The following is a 17,340-nucleotide window of genomic DNA, read 5'->3' on the forward strand; positions in this document are numbered from 1 at the left end:
GCCCTTAAGCGTATCTACCTCTCCCCCCAGCTTAGTGTCATCCACAAACTTGCTGAGGGTGCAATCCATCCCCTCATCCAGGTCATTAATAAAGATATTGAACAAAACCGGGTCCTAGAACCGAACCTTGGGGCACTCCGCTAGAAACCGACCGCCATCCTGACATCGAGCCATTGATCACTACCCGCTGGGCCCGGCCTTCTAGCCATCTTTCTATCCATCTTACCGTCCGTTTATCCAATCCACAATCCCTTAACTTGCTGGCAACAAGTCTACACTGGTGGGGAGTTCTTGTGCAAGAACACTGACGTTCTAATGTGTGAAATCAGGGCTTCTTGCGCAAGAACTATGAAAAAGCCCTCTCAGGAAAAAGCCCTCTTGCGCAAGAGTCCAGTGTAGACAGAAAACATGAACGTCTTGCGCAAGAAAGCCCGATGGCTAAAATGACCATCTGAGCTTTCTTGCGCAAGACAGCGTCTACACTGGCACGGGTGCTTTTGCACAAAAGCACATCTCTTGCGCAAAAGCACATGCCGGTGTAGACACTCTCTTGTGCAAATACTTCAACGCAAAAACTCCTGCGTTAAAAGTATGTGCACAAAATCTTGCCAATGTAGACATAGCCTAAGTGAACAGAGGAGGTAGGGATGGCTATGTGGCGTGGTAATGGAGCCTTTTACTAATAGGTTTGAATCTATCCCACATCAGAAATGACTGGAAGTTATGTGTCAGATCAACACAGAGAAGTTGGTGGCCAGAGTCCAGTTCTTTGTGGCCACACAGTCACATCACCAAACTGGTATTAGAAAAGCTGAGCCTCATAGACTGTCTCCACAGAGAAACAAAGGATTGCTTAAGAGCAGAAACTGTATTCCTCTCTAGAGGTGAATTTCCAGGATAGGGTTGGAAAAGTTGCAATGCTGCCTTCTGTGCTGAACGTGGTTTGTGCCTACTCAGGGGAGGGCTTCTTTTTCCAAAGCTATCAGTCCAGCCCTTTTCATAACTACAAAGTTATCTAAGACGACAGTGCTAGAAGAAACAGTAAACATTGACATCAAAATGATCAGTGGCAAAGTAGGCATGTTTAGGTCACAGTTTACCCAAGCAAAACTGAGGTAATTGTACTCCTTTAATCCTACTGGCATTCATGTAACATTTATGGTCCTTTTGGAAGTGGCAGTGATTGCCTATAGATCTTAGAGATGCTGTTAAGTCAAATTTGGCTGAATATTTAAGGTTTATAAAAAATACGGTATTACAAAAACAAAGGGCAATATAATTGTGACGGACCCAGCGGGGTCCGCACTGGCGGCCGGGAGAGAGCCCCTCCCCTCGGCCGGAAAAGCGGCCGCCGCGGGCGGCGAGCGCACCAGCGCGGCAGCACCGGGGTTCGGGCACCCGGCATTGCCGGCAGGGACTGGGAGCGGGAGGCGGGGCAGAACGCGGGCGGCGGGGAAGCGGCCAGCTCTGCCACCCCAGCTTACACTCCAACGCGGGGCACGGGAGCACGTCGGTGCAGGCGCGGTGGCAGGGACGCCGCGGGGGCGGGGCTCCCCGCACAGACATCATCCCTCAGCGACCACAAAGGCCGGGGACGACCCAGCAGGAGGGGGGGAAGTGCGGCGGCAGGCGTCCTGGCGTCCAGGAATACCAAGCCCACGGCCCCCCGGGCAACGAGGAGAGACGGGCTCGGCAGTTGGCGGCTCGCATTGGGACGCGCCCGACGACTTCGGCGTGGTGAGTGACACCAGCCTTGTTCCACCACCGGGGCAAGTCAGCGGGGAGTGGAAGGAGCCCGAGGCGGGGCCCTTTTGGCGCCTGTGGGTGGACGAGTTGAGGGCAGCAGCCTCATCCACCGTTGAGGGCGACAGCTGGTCGCCAACCTCCACTTAGGGCCTCGGGCTGGGACCCGGAGGTGAGGGAGGGCCCGGGTCCCCCACTCTCCTTACCCCCTCATTGCTATCTACAAGCAATCCCCCTCAAGCCTTAAACCCGCGTGGCCCGGACCGCAGGAGGACATTGGTCCAAGGTCAGGCCCCGCGACGACACTACGACCCCCTTCCTCAAGTCAGAGGAGGAGGAGGGGTCCGACGGAGGGGCCGCCGACCCCCCTCAGTCGTTAGGGGCAGAGGGGTGATCGCCCCCTCACCCGGAGGCCAACCCTAGGACCCCGGGTAGGGGCCGGGGAGGCAAGCCCAGTCGGTGGGTTCGCTGGGCCCCGCCCCTCCCCAGACTTGCTCGGGAGCTGAAGGGGGAGGGAGAGAGGAGCTCGCACCCGCAAAAATCCGTCACAATAATTCTATTAAATTTTTCCATTATGTTAAATATAATGTAAATAGAAACAGTTTTAAGAAAATGAGGCAGATACACATTCTCTTGAAGCATTTGCAACCTAAACATTGTGCTTGTGCATGAGAACCACCGAGTGAAATAATCTGGAAACAGAATCAAAAGTGAAACTTCATTGGTCCATTTGCATTGTCCATGCAGTGAGAGAAACTCACAGTTTGCACAATTAATTAAAAATAAACTAGCCGCTTCAGTTGCTTCGAAAATGCCACTTGTTACAGGTTTCATCATTCAATCAGCATACACAATTACATTATGGTGTTGCATACTGATAACGTTAAATCTTTGTTTTTCTTTTTCATGGTTCATTAATGTTGTTGGATGTTCAAATGTAACTTCTAATTGTTTTCTTATTTAACCGTTACTGCAAGTCTGTTGTGTCAGACTCCACTGGTTTGTTATATTCGTGTATCCTATGTCAGTATGCAAAGTCCACAGTAGAGGAGGAGGAGTTAATGAGAACAGATGGGTTCAATCAAACCTGGCCTGCTGCATCTGCAGAAGTTATCTGGCTTGGAAGGAGAAGCTAACAGGGCTGAACCAGGTTCATCTGAGGTCTGACTCGGGATAGCAGATTGCTGGCAGGCTCTTATTCAAGGACAGTGGTATGGCCTGATTTAGGAAGTTGAGGTGAGCTGGTGGCAGACAAAGCCTTCTTGAAGGAAGCTAGGCTGGCTAAGTCCAAGACAGTTGTAAAGGAAAGCAGGGGGAAGTGAGTCTGCCCCGTATTCTCTGTGCTGGCAGAGAAGTTTTCAGAGAGAGGAGAAAAACTCCTTCAGGGTCAAGGACTGCCCTATGAGAGGAGCAGAGAATACTCCCTTACAGCAGAGCTAGCTGGATGGCAGAAAATGCTAAGAAACTCTGCAGGAGACTGGAGAAAAGGCCTTGAGTATGTGTTGCAGATACACAGTAAGCCCAGGAAAAGACTGTGGGAAAGGCCTAAGACTGGGCAAAGTAGAAATAGTCGAGATGGGCAGTCAGGAAGTCCATATACAAAGACCTTGGCCACTTATTAAAGGGGCTCTGGACCAGAACCCAGAACAGAGGGAAGGCCTGGGTTTCCTAAGGGTGCCAACAGCCTCCGCAGGCCCCTGGGCAAAGTGAGGGGTGGTGGTGGCTCCACACTTCTGGAGGAGGTGGGACCTCAGGAGGATGGGGTGGGGGCTGGGGGCAGCCAGCTTTCCACACCACCTGGAGCCACTCCTTTTGCCTTCCCCCTCTGCCCCTCGCCCTCTCTGCCAGTGGGCCTGGGGCTGCCTATTGGCCTGCTGAGGAAGGTGGTATGGAAATCCCCCTGACACCAGGGGTAAGGGTTATTGATATCCTCGGATACAAGGAGTAAGGCCCAATATGAGATTGGTAGGCTATTGTTTAGACTCTTTGTTAACCCAGGAAGGACCAGGAGTATATGTGACCAGGCCAGAGGAGTGAGTCCCAAGAAGAGGTGGATCACCAGCAGACCAAAATAGCCCTTTGGTGATGGCAGCTAAGGGAAAAGCCTAGCAACTCTTGCTCCAGGCCTGGCCATGAGGGAGTGATCTAGAAGCAAGTCATACTCTTACATAACTGTTCTGTATATAGTTGTGTGTTTGTCCTTTGCATATTGTGTATTTCCTATACAATATTTAGTGAGAGAAATATATAATTCCAGTATAATGTTAGACCATTTTTCAATTATGTTTTCCCTTCTGAAAGACCCAGCAGAATGTTCTTATTCTTGTGTCTCCTCCTTAGATTCACTTGGCTAAAACATGCAGTGTTAGCCAAACAAAACTCCAAGGCTGTGTCTACATTGGCATGATTTTGCGCAAAAACGTGCTACCTGTCTACACTGGTGGGGAGTTCTTGCACAAGAACACTGAGATTCTAATGTGTGAAATCAGGGCTTCTTGCGCAAGAACTATGATGCTCCCACTCAGGAATAAGCCCTCTTGCACAACTGTTCTTGCACAAGAGGCCAGTGTAGACAGGCAACATGAATTTTTTGCGCAAGAAAGCCTGATGGCTAAAATGGCCATCAGAGCTTTCTTGTGTAAGAGAGCATCTACACTGGCCCAGATGCTTTTGTGCAAAAGCACATCTCTTGCGCAAGGGCACATGCCAGTGTAGACGCTCTCTTGCACAAATACTTTTAACGCAAAAACTCTTGCGTTAAAAGTATTTGCGCAAAATCTTGCCAATGTAGACATAGCCCAAAGGCTTTGAAGTGGGTCTATTAGTTGCTGAGGCTCCAATTCAATGAATCACTTAAGCCTGATCCTAAAACCCATTAAAGTCAATGAGATATAAACATGTGTTTTAAGTTGAACACATGCCTAAATGGATTGCTGAATCAGGGCCTGAAATAGGATTGTAAAAAGTCCTGTTGAGAAGTAAGTGATGGGACCTTTACAGCTGGATTCAGTGGAAGGTCTCAGTGTCAGGTATTTGTGGGGGCAGAAAGCCCCGGCTGCCTTTCTTTTGCTAAGGAATCCTCATCTACCCAGGAAATGGCAGGAGAAAGGAGTGGTCAGGAGTTATACTAATTAACATTCTCCTACTTCCCAGAAATCCTCCAAAGGAGCTCCATTATCACTAAGTTAAAGCTACTTTGCTCCTTCCACTGGTAGAAACCCAAAAGGAGAGCAAGGAGTGGCAACACCATCTGTTTTCCTTTGGGGTGAATCTCCCCTAGGGGAAGAGAGGGCCGGGATGATTCAGGGAGATGTAATTTACACATCTCTGTGCCAAATATCTACAGGGAAACTAGTCCTTAGTGTTTAAAGTGTTAGCAATATACTGCTCTATCTAGGTGGTCTTCTAGATTACACAATAGTCCAGCAGAGTCATTGTTACAAGTGGACAGACCAAGAGTAAATATGATCTCTCAGGGAATATTTGTTACACATATTTTCAATTCTGTTTGGATACACAGGAAGGAAAATAATGTGTTTTCAATCTGTCAGGTGCAGCAGTGCAGGAGGGAAGTCAGCTATGTAGTGCTGAGTTCACATGATCCAAACAACATGCAGTCTGGAATGGGCAAAACAGGAATTTCATAGTAGAGAGAGAAAACAAAAGACTTGAAATGTTAGTGTCATTGAGTGGAAAATGATCTGGTGAAACTTACATGGCTTGTGTTGCAGAATTTTGTTAATGACTTTGAGATTAAAGATCTCTCATGATTCTCTTATCAGTAAGTGGTCATTATCATTACTATTTAGCACTTCACAAAACATGTGAGATGAAGAGATCCTCTTTCTATTTCAAGAAGCTTATGTAACCAACACACCTCCTGAGTGTGGTGTTCTGTCCACCTAGTGGCACAAAGACAATTTAGAGATTAATGAGTCTGCTACAGCCTTACCTAAGAGTCTTGCAGTAGAGGCTTATGCATTTAGCTCTCCGGATCCTAGGTTTGATCCTGCCTACTGATGGCCAAAGTTGCACTTAAAATAATCTAAGGTCTTGAACTTGCAAATACACATGCATGTACCCAATTTTACTATTGTTTGTAGCCCTACTGAAATCAATGGGATTACTCAGTGTACGGTAGTGGGTTAAGCATGGATTTGTGTCATCAACACCTGGACCAAACAGGATGTCTTTCACTTCAAAAAGGTGTAGGGAGATTGGCTTCCTAAAAGAATGTAGTAACTTCAGGGAGATCCAGTGGCAAACTCTCCCTCTCACTTACAGGGAGATTGACGCTGCGGGGGGAGAGCAATCTTTTAACAGCTCTAGTAAGGACTTTCTAAATCAATAGCTGATGATGCCCCTGTCAACTCTGTTATTCCACCCGGTTGTGAGGAGTAAGGGAAGTCAACGGGAGAGTTTATCCCATTGATCTCCTGCAGTGAGGACGCTGTGGAAACTCGATCTAAGGTACATTGACTCAGCTACACAATTCACATAGCTGGAGTTGCGTATTGTAGGTTGACTTTCTCCTCTAATACGCATGGCCAAAGATTGCAGCAGCATTTGAACATTAGTGCACTGGAGCATGCAGGAAATCAAAGTTTCTCTTCCCTAAGTGCATGGACAGAATAAAAACATTTAGAAAGAAAAGCAAGTATGTTACGCAGTCTTCCTTCTAAGTTCTTTCAGGTACTTTGTGAGACAATGTTGTCCACAGGTTAGAGGAAGGGACTATAACTCAAAACTTCTCAGGTCAATTTGCAGTGACTTTACTAATTTACCAAGACTGAGTCTGTAGACAAATCAGGATGGAAGTACTTTTTCAATTATAGGAGCTCTGCTGCTCAGTCCCAATGAAAATGAGGCCCCTCTTTTCTCTGTTTACCCATCTGCAAGTTGGTTATAAAAATGTCTTTTCCTGAGGGGTGTTTTGAGGATGGATTGATGTTTGTGAAGTGTTTTGAGATCCTTGCATGAAAGATGCTATGTAAGTGAAACTATTGTTATGATAAACAGACATTTTGAATGCATTTTCTTCTCATTTTAAGAGCATGTTATTGGCCTATAATTATAGTGTTAACAAGGAAAACCTTTGCAGTCAGTCTAATCAAAGAGTGATGGGAAGACACACTCCTCCTATTTGAACTCATTGTATAAATAATATTGTTGAAATAAAAATAACAATTTTGGGGTGCAAACTTAATTATTCTTAAAAGAAAAAAATTACAAAATGAGCGGATGAAGGTAGCACAGGACATGCCGTATATTTAGATTTTAGTTATATTTGCTATATCAGCCTAAGTGCATGGAATTTTCACAATGACAGTGAGGGCATCAGTGCTTTGGGAACTGCTGGTTGCCTGTGAATTTACCCTTAAAAGGGTTTGGGATCTGATGACATTAAGAGAATGTCACACTCTCTCTGAGTTGCAGCCAGTGAAGTGGCTTCAGCTGAAGTTTGCTAGTTATGAATGAGTGGGAGCTTCTTATTGAAGTCCCCTCAACTGTCATTCTCTCGCTCCCCTTGGTGAACTAGAGCCTTGATAACTTTCTGTACATACTGTGAGATATTCTTTTTCTCCTGAGCACTTAGGATATGTCTACACTGCAATTATATGCCCAGGGATGGCCCATGCCTGCTGACTTAGTGTCACAGTTCACAGGGCTCAGGCTGCGGGTCTGTCATTTTATTTTTATATATATATATCTAATATTAGTTAGTTAGTAAGTGCCACAGGACTAGCCATTGTTTTTAACTGTACTATACGTTTGTTTGGTCTCAAACTGAGACCAGACTGCAGAGTGAGCCCAAACATCCACAATGTAGTTAAACAGTCCTGTTGTGTGGGACAGCCATCCCGTTTTGATTGACATATAGACATATTCCCCTCAGACAACCCGTCCCTAGGGGAATGTTTTATCTGAAGTGTGGGAGTCAGGTGGGTATTTACAGATGAGCAGTTCGCTATTTACTGTGTTCACAGCACAAACACAGAAGTTAGATAAGCATAAAATACTTATTTTGGGAGGCTGCAACATAACACAACTTAAGTTTGTAAAATCCAGAACGTAGGACACAAGCACCAAAACCGGAGAGACTACTCCCTAAGGCAGAGAGTCACAACTTAAACTATCTTGCTCTAAGATGTTTGGGGGTTTTTTTTGGTTTGGTTTGGTTTGGTTTGGTTTGGGTTTTTTTTTTGCACGCTGACTGCTCCTGAACACTCAGCTAGCATGCTTTCCTTTAGAGCTCTGCAGAACACTCAAAAGCAGGGACTAGGAAATACCTTGTAGCTTAAAGTGATAATGTGTCACTTTAACATGGTTTCAATACATCACAGTCATCTCTCTGCAATACTGACATTGTAAGCTCCCTTCCCCACTAATGCCAGACCATGGGATGGAGGGACCAGCTATGTAACATCCTTTAGGCATTGAAAGAAATGACCTCATTAATATTTGAAGAGTGTGAATGCCAGGGAGGTCTGGGAGTTCATTATAAGGATATAACCAAGAGTGATGGAGTGAAATTAAAAAGGGGAAACAATAGGCTGAGATTTCTGACCGTAAGTGCAGTTAATCCATTGATTAATCATAATTCTGCTTCATTGCGCTGTTAAAAATTAGACTGGCTCTAGTAGGTAAAGTACACAGAGACACACCCATAAAATCAGGGAAGTGGGCTACTTGTCCAAATAGTCCAAATTCAACCCTCGTGCAAAAGGCCACAGCTTCACTGTTTGAGGCTTTCCTGAGGTTTGTCTATCTCAAACAGGCATCTGATCTGTATCGTCCCTGGGGGCCCAAGAATTGGCAAGAACAAATGTGGTATTAAAGGCCCCTTGGAAATCCTCGAATTGGACAGACTAAAGGACCTAGTATTAAGGACTCATTGAACTAGTAATCATCTGTGTTGAACATCAGAAGACTCTTCAGCCGCAATAAATGTGGCTTCCATAGTACAAGAGATAATTACATGCAAATAAATTTAACTGAAACAAATCTAGCTACTGAGTAACTACCCCAAAATTACATAATAATTTAGAGCCTTCCTCTAAAACCTCTTGACAAGTGGTTACTAGTCCTTTGTGACCATGAGTCAGGTGGTGGTATAAAAACAGTTTGGGCAATTCTTATGATTATTTTTAGAGTCTTGTGATATGTGGTGCGTTCTTTAAAGTCCCAGCTCCTGGAGTTATGTGACTATATGAAACTCAGTTGCAGAAAAAAGCTTGAATAAGTAAATCTAAATGCTCTAAAACAGAAGGCAAATAAAAAAAGGAGCTAATGCTAATAGGTCTTTATTTTTAAGCCAATCTCATGATTTTTTGGGAGCCTAACTCATGGTTTTTGAACATTCAGGCTTGGCAATACAGGCAGTCCCCGGGTTATGTACAAGATAGGGACTGTAGGTTTGTTCTTAAGTTGAATCTGTATGTAAGTTGGAACTGGCGTCAGCCGCTGCTGAAACTGATCAGTTTCAACCGCGGCTGAATCTGGATGCCAGTTCTGACTTACATACAGATTCAACTTAAGAAACCCAGGTGTCCCCAAGTCAACTCTGCCTCGGGCTTCCTGTAGTCAGCGTTGGTCAGTTTCAGCAGCGGCTGACTTGGGGACGCTTGGGGCAGAGCAGCTGGGGTGCTGCTGGGTTGCTGCTGAAACTGACCAGCAGCAGCTGAATCAGGACGCCTGGGGCAGAGCAGCTGGGGTGCTGCTGGGTTGGTCCGGAGCGGCGCTGTGAGACCCCCCGGCAGCCCTCAGCTGCTCTACCCCAGGGGTAGGCAAGAAAAGCCTGGTCTGCTGGGGGAGGCACTAGCTGTACCCCCCCAGCAGACCAGGGAGACGGGGGTGGCGGGACCGCCCAAGTCCTCCACGGCTTTGCTCCGTCTCCCTGGTCTGCTGACCTGGGAGACGCGGAGCAAAGCCGCAGAGCACGCGGGCAGCGGGACAGTCCAGGCGCGTCGCGGCTGTCCCGCTGCGGGCGTGCTCCGTGGCTTTGCTCCTGTCCCCCTAGTCTGCTGGGGGGGTCCAGCAAAGCTGCTGGACCCCCCCAGCAGACCAGGGGGACAGGAGCAAAGCCGCCCAGGCGGCGGGACCCCCGCCGCCTGGGCAGCTTTGCGCCCGGGCAAACGAGCAAAGCTGCCCAGGCAGCGGCTTTGCTCGGGTGTCCCTGGTCTGCTGGGGGGGTCCAGCAGCTTTGCTGGACCCCCCCAGCAGACCAGGGAGACCGGGAGAAGCTTTTCTCGCCCCAGAGGAAATGGGTGGCGACCCGCCGCCCGTGAGCTCCAGGGCGAGAAAAGCCCCGTTCATAAGTGCGGATCCGACATAAGTCGGATCCGCATAAGTCGGGGACTGCCTGTACTGTAAAACTAGACACACCAGGGCATTCATTGCCTCTGACTGCTTGCCTTTATTTTTCTAATCACTGTATATGCCAGAACAAAGATCCTCACCATGCAGGCTTTGGAGACTGGGTCCAGCACCATCTGAGTACAACCAGCATCGGTGATCACCTATACTGCCAGCAGCTCAAAGAAACCAAACTGGGGGCTTCTCCAAGTAGGTGAGTTTGTCTGCAACCTGGCCAGACCTTAATGCTCCCAGGCCTTTCTGAGGAGGCTCTCCATGCTCAGGTAAGAGCACAGCATCAGGAGTTGTGCTGAGTTGGTGGCAGAATGGAGTCTGTGGCTGCTGTTAAACAGGAAGGAGGAGACGAGTCTAAGATCCACCCTGAAGAGAGAGCCGTTTTTTTCTTGAGTTGATCTGGAAAGAGCTTCAAGGCCCATCTTGAGGGTTGGAAAGAAGTCTTGGAGCAGTGTCTTAATTTCTTAAGAAATGACATACCCCAATGTGTGCTGGACACCTAACTCCACTTTGCGCCTTTGAAAACCTCCCTCTGTCTTTCTCACTCTCTCTCTCTGTCTTGCTCGCTCTGCTGTCTCACTTGCTAGATACAAGCCTGCTAAATTGTTTTCTTCCTCCCTCTCCCCAGGCAGTGGTGGCAGTAGTCAGGGAGCTGGTGTGATCCTCTCACAGGTAGTGTACCCAACTCTGGGCATGGAATCTGCAGAGAGGCTTTGGAGAAGAGAGAGCCCATGCAATGAGTCTCTTCAGCTTAGAAGCTGAGTGAGACACGTAGGACACCAAGAACTCCACTCCCTGGCAAAAGAGGCCTAAGGATTCATAGTGATAGAAATGTAGCCGTGTTAGTCTGGGGTAGTTGAAGCAAAATGCAGGACAATGTAGCACTTTAAAGACTAACAAGATGGTTTATTAGATGATGAGCTTTCGTGGGCCAGACCCACTTGTCTGGCCCACGAAAGCTCATCATCTAATAAACCATCTTGTTAGTCCCTAAGGATTCATGGCACTTAGAAGACGGAGGGCAGGCCCAAGGAAGATGTACACTCTTTGCTAAGATGCCTGGTGGAATAAAGCTTTTTTGGTGAGTCCCTGGATGCTGTTGCTTTTACTTTAACAAGCCTATCAGCTGCTTTCTCCCTTCTGCAGGAGTTAATGCCCATTTCAGTTCCCTCCAGCTCTCTGACTTTAATAACTTGGAGCTCTGTCCACACTATGGAACTCTGCCAGCATACCTATGTTGGCACAACTATGCAGGCATTCCTAGAATGTAAATGCAGCCTATGCTGACAGAGGGGGCTTTCTATTGGCCTAATAACTCTTCATCACAGAACAAAGTTAGTTGCGTCAACAGAGACACTCTTCTATTGACATAGCTGCATCTATGCTGATGAGATACAAGTGTTGCTACATCAGACTAGTGTATCTATGCCAATATAACTTTTTGGTGTAAGTTAGAGCCTGTAGGTGTTCTCAGTAGGTGGGCGTGAAGGAGAGACACCAAGATACTGTGCTCAGACCCTCAAGGAACAGCTCCTTCCTGTGGGCTGGTCTCCCCTTGAAAGCCATATCGGCATAGCTATATCGACATAACCCCCAGGATAGATGTGGCTGTGTGTCAATAGAAGAGTGCTTCCATCAGGGCAGCCAGTGTTGTTCGAGGAGGTGATGTTTCTGCATCTACAGAAAAAACCCTTCTGTTGCCATAGGCTTTGTCTATGCTATGGGCTCTGCTGGCAAAGTCTCTGTACTGTGGACATACTCTGTGATTAAATAAGGGATCTCTGATCACTGGATATCAGCAGAGTCCATCACTGCAGCTAGTTACTAGAAAGGATCCTTTTGTGCTGAACACCTGAATTTTCTTTGAACCTCCATTAATGCACAATATCCAGTGTGTTCCACTCTGTTCCACAATTGCATGAGGTTAAAAGAACTGTCCATTCAGGAGGTACTACTACTCATGCTCATCCTCTCTGCCATACAGTTCAGGGGAAAGTTATCTCAGGACAGGCATAAGAACATTTCCTGACACTGTTTGGCAACTCATCTAATTACTCTGCTTCAGTTTCCCTATCTAAGAGGTGGCTGACAGTACTTCCCAATTATGCTTCCCAAGAATATTGCAAAGATTGATTAGCTAATGTTTGCTTGTCCTAAGTCTTACTATACATCAACAATTAAGTAGTGACTTCTTAGTAAAAGTTAACAGTCCTGCCCTCTTCTCCCATTGGCTACCTCCTCCCCATACCTATATAGCAGCATTTTACTAATTCCTTGAGTTTTGCAAAGTTTATGGATTCTGCAAATTTTACAAAATGAGATTTTTTTTCCCCTCAAAACAAATCCTTTCTTTGCCAGAAGGATGTTACAGTTATTTCTTCCATTTTTTCCCCTTTACCATATTTTTAGGTTTGCAAATCAAAAACAGAGTGGTGACGACAGGACAAGTCCTGACCCTGCAGAATTGATAACGCAGCTCTTGTTGACACCAAAGGGACTAAGATTTGGCAATCTTCCCTTCCAAAGCCACCTTGAAGTCTTAGGGTGTGTCTAGACTACAGAGTTTTGTTGACAAAAGTGGACTTTTGTCGACAAAACTATACCTGCGTCTACACTACCGCTGAGTTCTGTCGACATAATGTCGACAGAACTCAGCAGTTTTGTCGACTCTGGTAAACCTCATTTTACGAGGCATAACGCCTTCTGTCGACAGAGTTCTGTCGACAGAAGGTGTTATTGCATGTAAACTGTTCTTGCGTCTACACTGCCATGTCGACAAAGCAGCTTGCTTTGTCGACAGAACTGAATGTAGTGTAGACGCTCTTTGTCGACAGAAGCTTTGTCGACAGTATCTGTCAACAAAACTTCTGTCGACAAAACCCTGTAGTCTAGACGTACCCTTAGATTTAAAACTGGCAAAGTTATTGTTTCTCCTTGCATTGGTGGACTTGTAGCATATATCAGGGACATCTCAGTCATGAGTTGTGTGGCCAGACATTTCAGGGCTAATGAAATGGTTTCTAGCATATGCACATGGACCTACTAAAGGAGACAATGACTTCCATGGAATGGAGACTTTTTCCTTTTTATAAGGAGAGCATGAGTATGCACCTAGTCTTTCATCTAAGGCTATTTTAGATCCTGATTCTGCTCCCATAGTGGTGTAAATCAGAAGAACCTCCTTTGACACCAATGGAATTATAGTGGTTTAAAACTAGCTTTAGATCAGAATGAGGCTCATGACTCTAATTGGTCTTGCATATCATTACACTGATTAATGTCTTAATACATTCTAAAATATATACAACATTCACTTTGCACCGCAGTCTACAGGTTGCTGTTTCGGAAAATGTGCATACTTTTGATTCATACTTGCATTCAGTCCAATACAGAACTGATTGCACTTCTCCATCGTGTACCCAAAATGTGGACAAGTTTAGCCCGTCAAAACATACACAGTAGCTGTCTAAGTTAAAGAGATCAGCTATCAAGTTTAACTCACAGTTTACAAGTTATTTTAGATAGTATTGCTGAAATCTGGATTTTGCCGTTTAAGAACAATGAAGTGTCATAGCAACTATGCTGTCATATGGTGCACTCAGTAAGGGGGAAACATTAACACAAAATGTTCAGTTGGAACCTGGGGGCAAAATTCATCCCCGATGAAATTTCAAAAGCTTCCCTGCTGTCACAGCAAGCATGGATTTGCCTATAATGCTTTGAAATAAAATGTTCCTTGAAAAATATACGATGGGCATGTTCCAGGGGCATGACCTGAAACAGTAGCGTAGTGGTAAAGATTGAGTGAATGAGCTTATATTAATACAAAATCATTCATCGAATCCCAGTGTACTTTGTACAAACTACCTATCAGCCAGATGTAACCATCTCTGGAAAATTAGCATCTGTTACAGTTCTGTCCTTGAATGTACATGCTAGCATTCAACTCTCTAGGCCACATTTTAAGCTTCAACTCTTGGACCATCTTTTAAAAGTGCTTAAGTTCCCTATGCACATTTCCTAGTGTGATGCTGAGCTCTTCTGAAAATCTGGCTGTGTGTGTTGCTGACCTTATTGAAGGGAGGATTACAGAGAAAAATGGAATAATTTTGCATGATTCCAGGGTTCCCTTGTGCTAGGGCTATATCATAAAAGCTCACAAGTCCAAGTTACCCACCACCCCATTCCTTCTGAGGAGGTGAATCATCAAGTCCCTCATAGTCAGAATGTTTATATTACAACACTTAACAACATTTACTCAGCCTTCTGCTGTGAGCATTTCCATATTCCTCTAATATAGTATCTATTTCTGGAGACATCACAACAAAATGGATAAAACAGTGGTCTGCTCTGGTATTGCAACACTGCATATTTTATTTCCAACATCCAGTTATTTTGCTCATGAGTGTGCAGATACCAAAATTCCTAGCAGCTGGCCTAACAGAGAGGTGGGATATTGCTGTCAGGATTGAATGTGAAACCTTTGGCACTAGATGCATGAGCCAAAATCCACTTGTCTCTTAGCCAAAATTGTAGCAAACTTATCAGTCTCTACGATTTAGGTACCTCTGGGGGGGACAGACAGTACCCCACACCAAACAGGCATGGGTTACAGTGGCACTGAATGATATCCGCTATAGTACAAGAGACTGACTCTGATATCACTCACACCAGTTTATACTCTGGGATTCAAGTGACTTCAGTGAAGTACTCCAGATTTGTACCGGCATATGTGAGATTGGAATCAACCTTTACGCATTTTGTCTCTGTGCTGTAACAGGTCACAAAGTGAGTCTTGTTTTTAAGAAGGTAATTTACCACTAGGCTCACCAGCTCCTGGCAAGGCTGGAATTTGAGACCTATTATGAGCGAGAAAATATAACTCTTGTGGAGAGAGAAATTATACTGTACTCACTTTACTACCAATCCCCCCTTCCTAATCTGGGCATAATTATTGCATAGTAACACAGAAATGTAGCCTAGTGGTTCTCAACTGGGGGGCTGGGGTTCATGAGTCACAAGCTCCAGTGCCTTACAGGGCGCAGGGCAGAAGCAGGGAGCCATGAGCCCCAGCGCCCTGCAGACCAGAAGCCTTGAACTCTAGCGCCCCACAAGGTTAAAGCGCTGAACTGCAATGCACTGTGGGGCAGAAGTCCTGAGCTCCCCCACTCCATGAGACTAGAGCCCCAAGACACACAAGACTAAAGTCCAGAGCCCTTAGAGGAGTAGAGCCTGGGCAAAGTTGGGTCCCTTGCACTCTGAGTACCTGTGAGGATGGGTAGGGATGGGATCCCTATATTACATCCTAAGTACTCATGAGAGAGGGTTAGGAATGGAATCTTAAATTGTCTTGGTAACATGAGCCCCAGTGCCTGTGTGAGGCTAAAGCCTGGAGCCCTGAGCTGTGGTATCCTACAGTGTAGAAGAATCAAACTCCTCGGCCCCCCAACTTACAGGGCTAAAGTTGGGAATCTTGAGTCCTGGGAGTCCTGAACCCTGTCACCCCATGCTCTGAACCTCTCTACCCTACAGGACCAAAATTGGGATCCTTGAGCCTCAGCGTTCCACTTAATTAGCTGACACTATTTGGTAATTAAGCAACACTTTAAGGTTTTGTCATTTTCAAAATAGGAATAGCAACATTTTCATGGACTTGTTTGCAACTTAAACACTGTGGCACTGTGCTAGTGCATGAGAATCTGCAAGTGAAATTGACTAGAAACAACAATGACAATGCCTATTTCCCTTTTCCATTATGATTGACATTTTAAAAAAGAAACCACAAAAACATCAAAAGCAAATTCAATTTTAAATATTTTTATGGGGCACATAGCTATGGGATTTTTTTCTTTTTAAGTATATATTTTTAACCTGAGATGACATTTGTATACTCTTGTTTTCTTTACTTTTTGCAAATGTGAATAGGTATAATAGTGTTGATTTGTCTAGTGCTTATATAGTTCTGGATGTTGTATGCCAGAGGTTCTTAATGCCCCTGCAATATGCTATAAACATGTCAGGGTCCCATGAGGGGGCAGAGGTTATTAAGACAGGGTTCCTTGCTCCAGGCACTGCGGGTTCCAAGCTCAGGGCTTCAGATGCAGGTAGGGGTGGGATGGAGAGTCAGGGTTTCTGCCTTGCACAGCTTTTGGATTTCTGCCCAATGGGGCTGTGGGAGGTTGGGGCTTCTGCCACACCAGATGCTAGAGTTTGGGGGACAGAAGAACTCAAGACTCCCAGCTTTAGCCCCACTGGGTGTCAGGGTGTGGGGCTTCTGCCCTGTGGGGTGCCTAGCCTCAGCCCTCCCGGATCCCCTGAAATGGGGGGCATGGCCCCCTGGTGGAGCACTGCTGTTCTGTGGAGTGCACAGTGTTTGAGTTGCGGGGTAAGTGGGGGAAGCATTCCCCTGTCGCGAATGGGATAAATCCAGGGGGAGTGGCCCATTCTTTGCCCCAAGAACTTCCCTGGGACAGTGCGGGACCGCGGGGGCGCATTCCCCGGGGGGGGGGGGGGAGTCCGTCTCTTCTCTCCCCGGCTATTACAAGTCCGCTTGTGGCCCGCCCAACCGGAGCAAAGGGGGCGACGAGCCAGGGGCTGGGGACACCCCCCGTTCCTGCCGCTTGCGAGCAGATGACAACTCGCACCCGGCGCACGGGCACGAGGAGCGGCCCAATGTCACGGGTGGGGCTGGGGGCTCTCGCCGGGAAACGACCGACTGGGGCTGGGGGCTCTCGCCGGGAAACGACCGACCCTAGCTCCGCAAAAGCCCCCGGCCCAGGCAGCTCCAGCCGGGTCCCTTCTCCTCGCTGCCCGGGACTTTGTTTCCAGCTGCGAGGCTGGGGCGGAGGGGGGGGGGCGTATTTAGCCCTCGCTGCGCTGTAACAGTAAATGGCAGCGCTGCCTGCAGCCAGCTGCCTCCTACTGCCCCGGCCAGCACGGGGCGGCCCGGCTCGGCAGCGGCTAGCGCCCGGCAGCGCCTCACTTCGCCCCGCAGCCCCCGCAGCTGCAGCTCGCGCTGGGCAGTCCCGTGAAGGGCAGCCGGGTCCCCCAGCTCTCTCCGGCTTGGGGGTGGGGTGGGGGGGGTGGCTTGAGAGGCAGATGGAGCCTTTGGCTCTTCCCCCCCCCCCGTCCCCAAATCCTCCCCGCACCCCAGCAGCAGCCCCGGGAAGATCGCGCAGACAAAGGCGGCGCCGCAGCTGGCGGCCGGGAGGCAGCGGGGCTGACAAA

The 17,340-nt window shown here is 47.2% G+C and overlaps 1 protein-coding gene across 3 annotated transcripts in view; it reads right to left on the reverse strand.

Moving 5' to 3' along the window:
• KANK4 (KN motif and ankyrin repeat domains 4) overlaps positions 1-17,340 on the reverse strand; it is a 111,481-nt gene that overhangs the window by 44,932 nt on the left and 49,209 nt on the right. The gene's annotated exons all lie outside the window — the stretch shown is intronic.

Source organism: Pelodiscus sinensis, chromosome 9 (genome assembly GCF_052426305.1).
Source record: "Pelodiscus sinensis isolate ZL-2025 chromosome 9, ASM5242630v1, whole genome shotgun sequence".
Classification (NCBI taxonomy): Eukaryota; Metazoa; Chordata; order Testudines; family Trionychidae; genus Pelodiscus; species Pelodiscus sinensis.